The sequence below is a fragment of the Cyanistes caeruleus genome, chromosome Z (assembly GCF_971803275.1).
Source record: "Cyanistes caeruleus chromosome Z, bCyaCae1.hap1.1, whole genome shotgun sequence".
Classification (NCBI taxonomy): Eukaryota; Metazoa; Chordata; class Aves; order Passeriformes; family Paridae; genus Cyanistes; species Cyanistes caeruleus.
The window spans coordinates 29,740,157-29,752,866 of NC_141732.1; positions in this window are offsets into that span (position 1 = coordinate 29,740,157).

Sequence of the window (12,710 nt, forward strand, 5' to 3'; positions counted from 1 at the left end):
CTGCCTAGTAGCAGATGCTGAGGGAGATGGTGTGAGAGGGAAGAAAAAGGAGAAGGACAGAACAACAATTCTCTGAGGACTTCTTCCTGTAAAGAAGAACTGAGGCTAGTGATTGAATGCTGCTGTTTCATCTGATCAGGGTGATGCTGCTGGCCTGGATCCTCAGCTGAAGCAACTGAGATGAACCACATTGGTATGAGTAGAATAATTTTAATTTATGTTGCAATTTATGAAGCTTGCTCATGAAGCTCTAGTCACAAATGAGTTCCTGAGGGAATGGTGCTTTGGTTAAGAAAAGATGAGCTTCAACTGCTGCGGTTTCCTACTTGGGCATAGTATTAAGCTCACACATTTAATGCATTTTAAATATGTTAATGTGAGTAAACAGATTTAAACATGTTTCAGTGTTTAAAATGTTAAAAAGCAGCCTCCCTCTTACACTTTAATTTCCTGGGATTTGTGGCAGCACAGCTGTTCAGCAGCTATGCCATGATCAGTGTCAAGAAATTCATACAGCAATAAAACTCCAAACTCTGCATGTTTTCCATAAATGTTTTTAGCATCTGATTCAATTCCTCCAGTCTGGTTCTCAGCATTCTCCTTAAAGACGAGGAACTGAACCAGGCATGGGATGTAAAGAGTAACAGAAAGGCCTTCTACAGGTATATTTACTGGAAAAAGCAGGCCAATAACCTATGCTGGTAAATTGGTGATAACACATAGGAAAAGGTGACCACCTGAGGAATCTGAATGTATGTAAGTTCATGGGACCTGATGAAATGTATCAGTGTCCTGAAGGCATTGGCTGATCTAGTTGCCACATCACTCTCCATCATATTTGAAAAGTCGTGGCAGTCAAGTGAACCTCCATGAGACTGGAAAAGGGAAAATATTGTACCCACGTTTAACAAGGACAGGAAGGAGCACCCTGGGAGCAACTGACCTGTCAGCTCACCTTTGAACCTGGGAAGAGCATAGAACAGATCATCCTAGAAGCTGTGCCAAGGCACAAGGAGGACAGGGACATTTGAGACAGCCAGCTTGGAAAATCCTGTCTGGCCAACCTAGTGGCCTTCTATGATGGGGTGATTGCCTCAATGAATAAGAGAAGGACTGCAGATGTCACATATCTGGACTTACGTAAAGTGTTTGACATGGCTTCCCCTAAATGTCCTTCTCTCCAAATTGGAGAGTGACAGATTTGATAAGCAGTCTGTTAGATGGATAGAAAAGTGGTTCTCAGCACATCCAGAGTGTAGTGGTCAACAGCTCAGAGTCCCAGTGGATTTCAGGGAAAAATGATGTTCCTCAGGAGTCTGTATAAGGACCAGTGTTATTTAATAGCTTTGTTAATGACACAGATGAAGGGATTGAGTGCATCCTCAGCAAATTTGCAGATGATCCCAAGCTGAGTGGTGCTGTTGACACACCTGGAGGATGGGATGCCATGCAGACAGACCTGGATAAGATGGAGAAGCGGGCCTGTGGGAATCTCATGAGATTTAACAAGACTAAGTGCAAGGTGTGCCTGGGCCAGGACAACTCCCAGTATCTTCTCCAGGCTGAACAAACCAAGTGCTCTCATGCTCTCCTTACAAGGTCTTGATCCAATGGTCCCTGAGCTCTTCCAGTGCAGCTGTTGCTGTGGTTGTGCTGTATCAAGGAAACAATGCAGCTGAAAATAAGGTCTCTCATTCTGCAAATCAGCTCCTCCATCTGGCTCACCATGTGGCTCCACAAAAGCCTGTGCTGACACATTGCAGGGGTAAGCAAGCTCAGAAGATCAAGGATGCTGAAGTTGTTCCTCTGCAGGGGAAATCTCTGCAAGACTCTGGAGTCTGTGCTCAGGACAAGCCCAGACTGGCAAATGACCTTTACATTGTAGTTGCCATGAAGGTGTCAGATCCCTTGCCTAGTTCTTCTCATGGCCACACAAATGTCTAAAGATACTCCAAGAATTTCACCTCTGAAAATAACCTTGCTTCTTTGTGCCTGTTTCAGGTTGCACTTCAAATACACAAGGGACTTCATGGCACCAGCTAGGTGTGTGGTTCTTTTAAAAATGTATATTTTTCTCTTGAATATAGAATTTGGGGAACACAGACAGCTATAGAGAAATTTTTAATGACATAACATTTTCTTATTCTAAACAATTATTAATTTTTGAAGAAATGTGAAGCCATTTCCCAAAACTGGAAAGATTTTTTTTTCCAGCAACAAAATAAACTTATTTTAAATCATGTTCTCTTGAATATGGAAAATATATTTACCAGTCAATCTTTTACTCAAGTTATTTTTTATGTGGCTGATTTTTTTTTGTTTATATATGAACAGTGAGAAAAGTTCCATAGCTGTGTTGCCTTGAGGGGTATTTTTGATATCTGAGTGTGGCAACTTTTTCAGACACCACTAATAAAGGTTGTTACTGTCTACAGTATAATCCCTTTAAAATATCTTTCCCTGCTACTGCACCTGTGAATGATTTCCTTCAGGGGAAAAAAAAAAACCCCTTTTTTATTCTGGTCCTTCACTCCTATCTAAGTATTTGCTTTACAGCAGTGCTGCAGGTTTCTAATTTGAGGCTAATTAAATGCAGACACTTATGAAAACCAAGGATGTGATTTGCAAGGAGAACAACACTTGTGGGGATGTGAAAAATGAAACAAAGTAATGAAAACCATCCATTACAGCTAAGGCTGCAGGGCAAAAATTCTCTGGAGTAGGTGTTACTCCAGTGGCTTGTGGGGTGATGCCAGCAGAGCTTCTGGTGAGGAAGCGTAGCTCTGTGTTGGTGAGCACAGCAGCAGCTGCAGCAGCTGGAGCATGGCAGGGCTTCACCCAGCATGGCTGGTGCTCTGGGGGCTGCGCTGGCCTGACTCTCACCCATCATCTTGCAGGGGCTCCCAGGACCTCTGGGGATCTCGTCGTGGCACGTGGCCAGCGTGGGAACAGCGCTAGTGGTGCACCACACTGTCTTCACTGCCCTGGGGCCTGTCCTTGACTCACATGGTGTAGGGTTCTCTGGCCTGTGGGGCCAGGCAGGTATCTTCCTGCTGGCAGGGAGAACCCAAGGAACCCGAATTACATCTTACCTTAAAGAAGATGATTGCAAATCAAAATTATTTGGGCACATGTTTTGAAAGTGGTTGCATTTTCTGGCTGAAGAGGATCTCAGCTGCAAGGAGTTATTTGATTTGATTTCACTTCTTTCTCTATTGTGGAAGACATCAGGAATAGAGAAGATTGGAAAGAAAACATACTTAAAGGTCACAGCTAATAGTGCCTTTATGACTTTGCTGTAGTCTGATGGTTCTGGAGTTATCTTTCTTTGAGGCAAGTCTTGTTATGACATACATAGAAATGGAAATAAAATGCTGGCTGTGAGCCGATCACAAAGGAAACCTCTTACTCCAACATAGAACAAGGCAATCCCAAGTGACTATGTCACTGCCAGCAGGGTTTTTTTTAATATTTTTTCTCTGTTTTTTTGGGGAGGGGGGGGATTTTTGTTGTTGTATTTGTGAGGTTTTTTTTGTTTGTTTGTTTGTTTGTTTTTATTACTAATATACCAAATACTTTCAGAACAATTTTTCCGAAGTCAAGAGACATCATTTGATTTGGAAAGGAGCCCAGGGAAGCACAGTTGTATTCCTGCTCACGGAGAGTCACACATATAAATGTAAATGCCTCTTCAGGGAGAAGGGCTAGATAGTCAAGTTTTCCCTTTGTGTTTTTGTGATTGAGGTCATGTATGGTAATCAAAGTGTGCCTGGAAAACAAGGCCAGCAATGGTAGTTGATTATATAGTGTCTGAAAATTGTATCTACTGATTTGAAGTCTAAATGCCCACAATGAAACACAACTGGAGCTCGTGTAACAAATGCATGGAAAGGGTCAGGTGCCAGCATCAGCAACCTCAGCAGCCTCTGGAGAACTCTTGTTTATGTACAGTGAGGATGAGACAGGTGGGTTGATGGTCATGTTCAGACTGGAGGCGGGGAACTGTCTGCCTGAAGACCGTACCCATGAGGTCACAATGTGCCATCTGCCCTGCAGCTGTGGCTGCTGCACAGGGATATTAAATCAGCATTCACCCCTCCGAAAGAAGTTTCCAGGTTCTTTCCCTTCTGTGTCTTATTGTGCTTATACCCATATAGATACAAAAATAACCTTGCCTTTAACTATCTGCCTTGGTCCATTCACTCCTCTTGAGACAGTTCCAGCTTACGTAACTAATCCCTTCCTGCAAAGTGTGTATGGATCCATACAAATAACTTGTAATGTTTAATTAAACTAAACTGTAATCAACAGAATTTATCTTTTGACTACTGTGTACCAGGGAAGCATTATCTGCTGAAAATTCCCAGTAAGACTGGCTTGACTTTTCAAGGCACCATGTGAGGCTCTCATTAGCCTTATTATAATTTCTGAATTATAAATATGTAAATGATGAGTTTCACATGGGAGATTTAATTCTGTGCTCTTATTTCTGATTAGCTGGAAATACACTCTGGTTCTGTCAGATAATTGGTAGCACTGCACACCAATAAGGCATTTCCCTACAATTCATCAAAAGCAGTTGAAATTAAAGAAGGCAGGAGCTGTTACACTTTTGACAGTTTTGTAATGCCAACTTGTTGAAGTTATAACTTAGCCATTAATGTAATGTATGAATTATTAAATCTTTCTTATATCAAGAATTTAAATACTGAAACCCCCAAACTGAGGATCTAAGCCTGGAATATAAATGGTCTGGGAATCTGCCTTCCTCTCTGCCCCATTTATTTTCTGAGCTACTCTCCAAAAAGCCCCACCCACTTAGTTTGAATAAAGTGAAGGAAAAGTGGTATCCTTAGGAACTTGAAGTTTACATGCACAATCCAAAGATGTAGTTTACTTGGGTGATTTTTAAAAATTATTATTTGTTACTATTATCTTTATCTACCTTTATATTTATCTTTATCTCATCTTTATTTATTATTTGTTTGTTTGTTTATTGCGATCTTGACATTGATGATCCTGGCTATATGATGACTAATAAAATGTCACTGCAAATGGAATATTCCAAATAAATGTAAGTGTGGTAAGTGGTGCAAAACAAGTCATGCAAAGCAGCTTGTTACTTGCATGACTTTCCTTAAATGAATACAGTGGAAGAAGCAGGACCATATGAAGAAAGTGTAGTTGATTAGTACTAAACTATCAAAATGCAAAAAGTACCCTCCCCATCAGGAATCCATAGTTTTAATATATTATCTTTATGCAGACTTTATTTTGTTGCTTTAGTAATTGACTCCTATATACATAATAAAATGCAAACAGTTCTCTACTGAGAGGAGCAAAATAATCACAAGTAGAGACTGCAGTTTTAGCATAATCTTAATATTTCATGACAGTGTAATGTTTGAGTGATTTGGGGAATCTAATATTCTCTTCCAGCTTTGAAAAAGGACTCTTTTTTTAGGTATGAAGTGGATATCCCCTCACCATTTTGTTTCCCTTCTCCCAAGGTCAACTTTAAGTTCCCCTTTTGGTAATTTGAGCTCTGATTTTTACCAAGCATCTACCACCTCTCCTTCACACAAGCAGTCTCCTTGGTGGACAAAAGACTGTCCTCCCCCACCCTGGGGCAGTTTTCCCCCTCCCCTCAGAAGCATATCAGTTTTATCAGCTTCTCATGACATTTCATTCTTTTTTACTCTTGATGTTACCCACCCATTTCAGAATGCACTAGGCAGCTTTGCTGGTTTTCTCTGTCATGTTGTAAAAAGTCACAGAAATGAAGCTTACTTAAACTGCTCAGATTGCCTTTTAATGCTGCAAACCAGTAGAATGAAATCAGAAAAAAGATTTAATTTTAAAGATCTAGTAATTGTTCACAGAACATAAACAAACTATGAATAATCAAACTTGTGATATGCCCAAAGTGGGTCAAATATTCATATCATAAAATGAATTATTTAAGAAAACAATATGTGGCTAAATGATCTATTTACTCATTTTTAGTGAAGATTCAACAAGTTTTTATTTTTTCTAGCTTTCTAAATAATTTTTCATTTTCCAAATTTCAATTTTCCAGCTTTGGAAAACCATCAATTACAAAGTATTAAAACCTGTCACATGAAAAGAAGAGTCACAAATACATTTTAAAAATATATAAAAAATATTTTAATGAATATTTAAAATAATTTTATTTAAAATGTTTTTTAAAATGTGTTACCAGCTCAGCCCTAATAAGAAATTTTGATGGTGTTTGTGCAATTCTCCATTATTCCTTTACAGGTGAGCCTATGTAAAATAGAGAAGAGATTGTTATTGCTGTATTGCAATCATCAAGCCTTATTTCATTACAATTATTCCAGTAGTTATTCATCGTCAGTATCATGATAATTTTAATAAGTTTAAAAAGCACATTCTTTGTTCATTAGTTTTTTCCTAATGTTATGATCCTCATGTCATTTGCAATCGGTAGACATTCAAATTAAAGTCTAAGAGATGGAAAAATTCCTTTGTGGATTGAATTTAACCCTGAATTTTCTGATTTATAGTCATTCTATAATGCAGTTAAAAAAGCTGATGGACAAACACGAGCACAGATTACAGCTGAGATCATGGCACATGATCTAATGTTGGGCCCTCTGAGTGTACCAGAGGTGTCTGTGAAGAAACACTGTGAAAAATGTACCAAGTAGAAAGGTAAGAATTTGCCTCATTCATGTGAAACTATTATAAAGACTTCAACTCTTTACATTCATAGGAAAAGCCAAATATATTCCAAGAAAATTAACATCAAGGCTTGATGTGGAAGAGACCTATACCTGTTGCAGCTAGCAGGGTCTCTTCCTTGGTATAGAAATATAATTTAGGCATTGTTTAATCAGGAAATACTGAAACCACAGCAGCAGCAGGTCTTAGCAGAGTCCTTCTCCAAGCTACTGGAGGAAACTGTGTTTCAATTTTTATATAAAGACATCAGCCATTTTAGAAGTAGTTCCCTTCTGCTCTTCTTTCCTTCCCTGCACAATCCTTCTGAAAAGGCAGTCTCAGGCCCACACTTTACAGGTTAAAAACCTTGCTGTTTCACAGTTAAATTTTTTTATGATACATGAACATGCTTCGTTTAGCTAGATTGAAACAGAGTGTCCTTATCCTGAGATGAGCTTTCTGTGACCTACATGCCTGTGAAGCATGTTTCTGCTTTGATTCTGAGTGTTTCTTTCTTCAAGATAGGACCAAGTGAGTCCTCATCAAATTTTTCTATTTATATTTATTTTTTCTGTGTTCTACTGGTCACCAGCTTGGCTGCATGGTGGTTTAAGACCCTTGCTTAGGTCAGCTCTGCCCCACATTTAGATTCAGCAGATAATTGCTCATCTGCTGTGATAAAAGACAAAAATTATGCCTAACAATCCCAGCTGCCAAGCTGCTGTCCTACTTAAAACATGAAAACTGAAGGAACCAATAGGAACCATTTCCATTAACAAAGCCCTGCTAGGCAGCAGCAGCAAGAGGCAAGCTAACACTTCCCAAACCATCAGAATAAAACCACGTATGCTTCTACTCTGGAGAAAGCTTAGGTCTTCTTTACTGTCCCTTTCCAGTTCCTGAGACTCCACCTCCACTCAGGAGTCAGGCTGGTATGACGCAGAATTTTCTAGGCTGTAATAATGGCCTGCCAAATTCGTAAAAGATCAAGAAAAAATCCTTCTTCTACACTGTCACTACGAAGTGAAAAGACTGTGCCAGTTCAAAAGTAAACCAGTGGGAGGAAAGAACCCCACACAAATACCTTGAGAGACATTTCAGGAGTTACAATCTAATAGAAAGATTACAATAAATGCAATGATACAGAAAAACTGGCTTAAACTCACAAAGTCAGAACACAACCTGGCCAGGCTGGTCAGGGTGGAAGCCACAGGCCTATCAAGTAGTGATTGCAGTCCTGTTGAAATGGTGGCTGCAGTTGAAAGTGGTGGTCCTGTGGAAGGTCTGGTCTTCTGTGGAAATTCAGGTCCTCCTCTGGATCTGTCCAGTGGTGGTGGTGTCCAAAATGCCCAGACTGTATACAGGGGTTCAGATAGTACCTCCCCCCAGTTTAAGCTGAAAGAAAGGCCAGCAATGTAGAAAGAAAATCCTGTGGTTTTAGGCTAAAATGCCAAAGATTACTGGTATGATGGGTAGGCATCAAGGATATTTCAGTAGCTAGTATAAATTGAGACTAAGTATTGTGATTATTATTTCTAGTACAGATCCCATTTTTGTGTGGTTATATTCCATATTTTATTTTATTTTATTTTATTTTTTTTTTCCTCCCCAGTTCTGGTCTTGATACTCTTCCTAGTATCAGATGAATAAGAGCAGAGCAGTAGTTCTCATGGACATCAGGAGAGTTTGTAGACCAGCAAAAAAGTTTGGATAGCACAACAGGAGATACAGGCACTTTTTCCTTAGTGGTTTTCACATCTCACTCATTAACAAACAATTGTGTGATTTGCATGACTACAGCAACACTGACACTACACTGTTGCTGAGAAACAAAGAAGTATTTTTGTACACTAGTTGGGCCTTTTAAGAAGAGTAAAATATTTTTGTGATTTTGAAGCCAGGTAACCAAATATTGCCAGTTCAAGGCACACTCTATAAACTCAAAGAGGTTTGTTTGGAAAAGCATGAAGGCAATACTGGCATTAAAACTTGTGTGCACATATCAAAGAAATACATAGACATGAGATTTGCCTACAAAACTTTGTAACTAAAAACTCACAAACTATGTGAGTAAAAATAAAGACACAGGTGTGTATTTTTGCAAGTAGATTCTGACTCAGTAAATTGCACTTTCAGGCTGTGACTGTAAATATCAAAGATGCTTGAAATCAGAGTGGCACTTAGGCAGTCCCTTGGTCCCTTTGCAAAAGGCTGGGGACTGGCACAGGTGTTTAAGCACTTCAGAGGGAAGGAGACCCCGACTAACATGCCACCATGAGAGCTTGTTGTGAAGGCTGCAGTCTTCTGAATACAAGCCTTTGCAGAGCTGTAGCTGATGTCTTGGCCTCTCCTGTATGGCTTTTTCAGTAGGGCTCATCTTGGTAAATTACATTCTCTTGGCTTCTTTTACGTCTGCTTTAATGGTTGCTGGTCTAACCACTGCTGCTCTACAACATGCCTTCTCTTGACTCTCTGTTGCCTTGTTCTTTAATCTTTATTCCACAGGTATGTGAGACATCATTTCAGACAGATAACAATTTAAGTTCAGGAAATAGAGAGAGAGGAAGAGAGACAGAGTGAGCAATATATTCATAAGTCAGGTTGAAACAGAAGGATCTTTCTAATAATCAGGGTGACATTGAAGCCCTGAATGTAGTCTCAAAGTATTTTAATACAGATTGTCTGTGGTTCAGGATAAAAGAAGACATTTTCTTTATGCCTGCAGAAGTGAGTTCATGCTGGAATTTTTTGTTTCACACTGTTTTTCATGTATCTTTTTTTTTTTTTTCCCCTCTCAATCTTACATTTGGTTTAGTATCACAGTCCATCAGGTGATGGTTTTTTCCTGGTCTACAGCACACTCATTTTTCTTGCTTGCTATTCCAAGGAGTGAATGTGCATTATGGCTGTATGAGGTGGAGCAAGCTACTCAGGAAATGCCTTCAGTGCCAGCTGAGAGTACTGCTCCAGGAACAATTGCTCCAAATGTGAGTAGAAGCTGTAAATTTACTCTCCTATTTTCTCCTGACATGCACACTTCTTTCTTATGCTCCTGTTCTTCTTGCACAAAAATGTCACTAATTGCTATATTTCATTTATGAACATATATATAGGAATATGTTTCTGGATAAACCATTATTTTTTCTTAGCCGTTTTTGAATTTATCTACTAAATATTTTTGAGATCTCAAAACTTATTATTGTATTCCAGCCCCACCCTCCCCTTCTCACCCCATCCCCCTGTTTCTTCACTGACGTAACTTCACAGAAACCTTCAGATTAAGAGGACTTCTCTAATACTCACATAGTATTAGATCTTAATACACATAGAACTAGAATTTATATAAATCAACCTTAGGGATCCTTGGTGGGGATTGCACTGGCTCAAAAAAAGTGGAGATCTTTCCACACACTTTCCTGGTCAAGGAAACAGCTCCTTTGGAATTGATGTTTTCACCAATGGTCCTTCATTGTTTGCTGGATTCTGAAGCAGTGAATTCCGTGGAGACGTTTAAAGACTTACTCAGTGTCCTTAAAAGTTTAGGACAAGAGGTCACTTGAATTTGTTGTTGTTGTTGTTGTTAGGAAAGAAAGTAAAGATAGTAAGTTGCATAGGTAGGAATGTCTTTATGAGACTTTTGAACTCTTCTTTCTGACATACTGCCGTTTGTCCTTGATTTTGAGAGCTTTACATGTATGTAGTCATGGAGAAAATGAGCAGAATCTTTCTTATCACCTACGAAGAAAGGCTGAAAAATATTCATGGTGCTAACAAACCAGGCAAGAAATGTTACATTTGGGATTTACAAACCTTTATCAAGTTCAGTGCATTTAACCTTCAGCTTGTCCCTCATCCAACACCATTCTCAGTTTGCAAGAACTGAGATTGTATGATTATTTCTCTATTAATTAACCTATTTTTAGACAGGAAAATCAACAATGAAGAATAAGTTACCTTTAGACACCAGTGGCACAGATAAGAAAAGCCACAGCAGGGACTGTCAGCAATTCTCAATTTCATGCTGGTGTCTCCTGGTCCCTCCTGGTTGAGGGATTTTGATCCCCTTTTCAAAAGTAAAAACTGGTTGCAAATATTGGAAGGTCCTAGACACTAGGTATTTATCTTTTCTGGCTGAGATTCTAGATGTTTTGTTTCCTTGACTTTGTTAAAGAACACTGGGTGCCTGAGTGCTTTCAAGGACTTAGGCATAGCAAAGCTTTTGAAAACAGCCCTTTGCAGCAGATTCTGCAGCTCAACAAAGGTAACATGCATATTAATACAGCCAGGGTTGTGTGGGAAATGGATGCTGCTGTTGCATCAAGCATTGAACAAACAGAGCCACTCTGCTCAGGAAGTACTATAATGTTTTTGCACTTTCTATAATTCAGAATTGCACTGGAAATTAATTACATTCAATTTTTGGCAAATGGAAGAGAACTGTTGTTTGAGTTCACAAATTTGAAAAAAGTCACCAAAAAATTACTAAAACTGGAATTTGTTACCTGAAAAGCTCTTGTAGTGAAATTGCTTCCTTCTGCAATGGCAGCTGTGTGCAAATCATATCAAAATCTGTTCTTGAAAGATGCCTCAAGATAAAAGTTTGGGCTGGGAGCCCTGGATCCATGACTGGATCACACTGCAATTTTCCTGAATGGCTTCAGGCAGCAGAGGGTACTCTAGGTGTCTAAGATTCCCACCTCTAATAGAGGGATAACAGCATTTCTTTTTCTCACATGTGCTACAGGTAAGTGTTGTAGTAAAAGCAGTAGGGTCTTTGAACACCAGAGCAGGGACGAGACAGATGTGCTTTAGAGCTTTGCTGAGGAGGAAGTAGTTGAGAAAACTTTTTCAGATGAGGAGCAATGCATAACTACATTATAATGACTTCTTTCCTCTGTATCTACCACACAGAGAAAATATCTTGGTAGTAATTTGGGCAATGACATGAAAATGTTACCTTATATGTTATCTATTTTTCCCTTCCACTTTTAAGGGATGTTTTAATGCTCAGTCCAGTCAAAAATTAAAAAAAAGACAGTCAGAGATTTTAAAGCAAGTACCTCTTATGTATGCAATGAATGTCTGCTTAAGTATCAAGTTATATATATGTACGTATGTATGTATGTATGTATTAAACATACAATTAGTATTACATAGTTTCTTACTACGTGGAATACTGCCAGCAAATCACACCACATATGTTTTAGTTATCCAAGAGGGAGGATTGCTCATGTACTGCTTCCCAGGCAGCAGTGACAGGAAGGAGGGAAGGAAATAAAAAAGGATCCCTATTTTTTTTTTAATAGACATTCATTCCTGCATCAAGACAGCTGTCAATTTCTAAAAAAAATCAGCTGATAGGAGCTGCTCAATGATTTGACTGTTAGAGACAGACTTTGTGAAATGTGCAGAAAACACTTTGAGGGACATGATTAATGAATGTTTCACAGGGGACTGAAATGTGTAATGTATGTAACACTGAGTGTACATGAACATACACTCATGTTTTTATACGCATTGGCATCTTTATGATTTTTGTAATATTTTTGCAAATAAAACACCTGAATTAACTTGCACTTCACCATAAACTCCAGGTATATAAACCTATTTAGTATTACCTGTAGTTTTGTATTTTTTAAGTTCAAAATATTTCAGTGCCACTGTTGCTCTGTTATCATCATCATCTTAGTGGTTGTTATCTAATGGGTTACTTTTACTTGAATTCTCCTCCTGTCATGCAAATTATTACCAAGGTACACCATTATGGAGTATTTCTGATCATAAAATAAAGTAATAAAGACAAAAATCTGTAGAAGACTGGCTAGCATGAATTGATAAATTCCTTGAAGTGCAAAAATTGTCCATTTAAATTTTTTTTTAAAAAAGTTTAATTTTTTTCTGTTTGTAAACATTTTCTGTGATTAGAAAAGCCATGGATTTAAATAATCTTTATCAGTCTGAGAAATGAGTAATTTGAAAAGTGTATCAAGCAAAAAGTTGAAGTG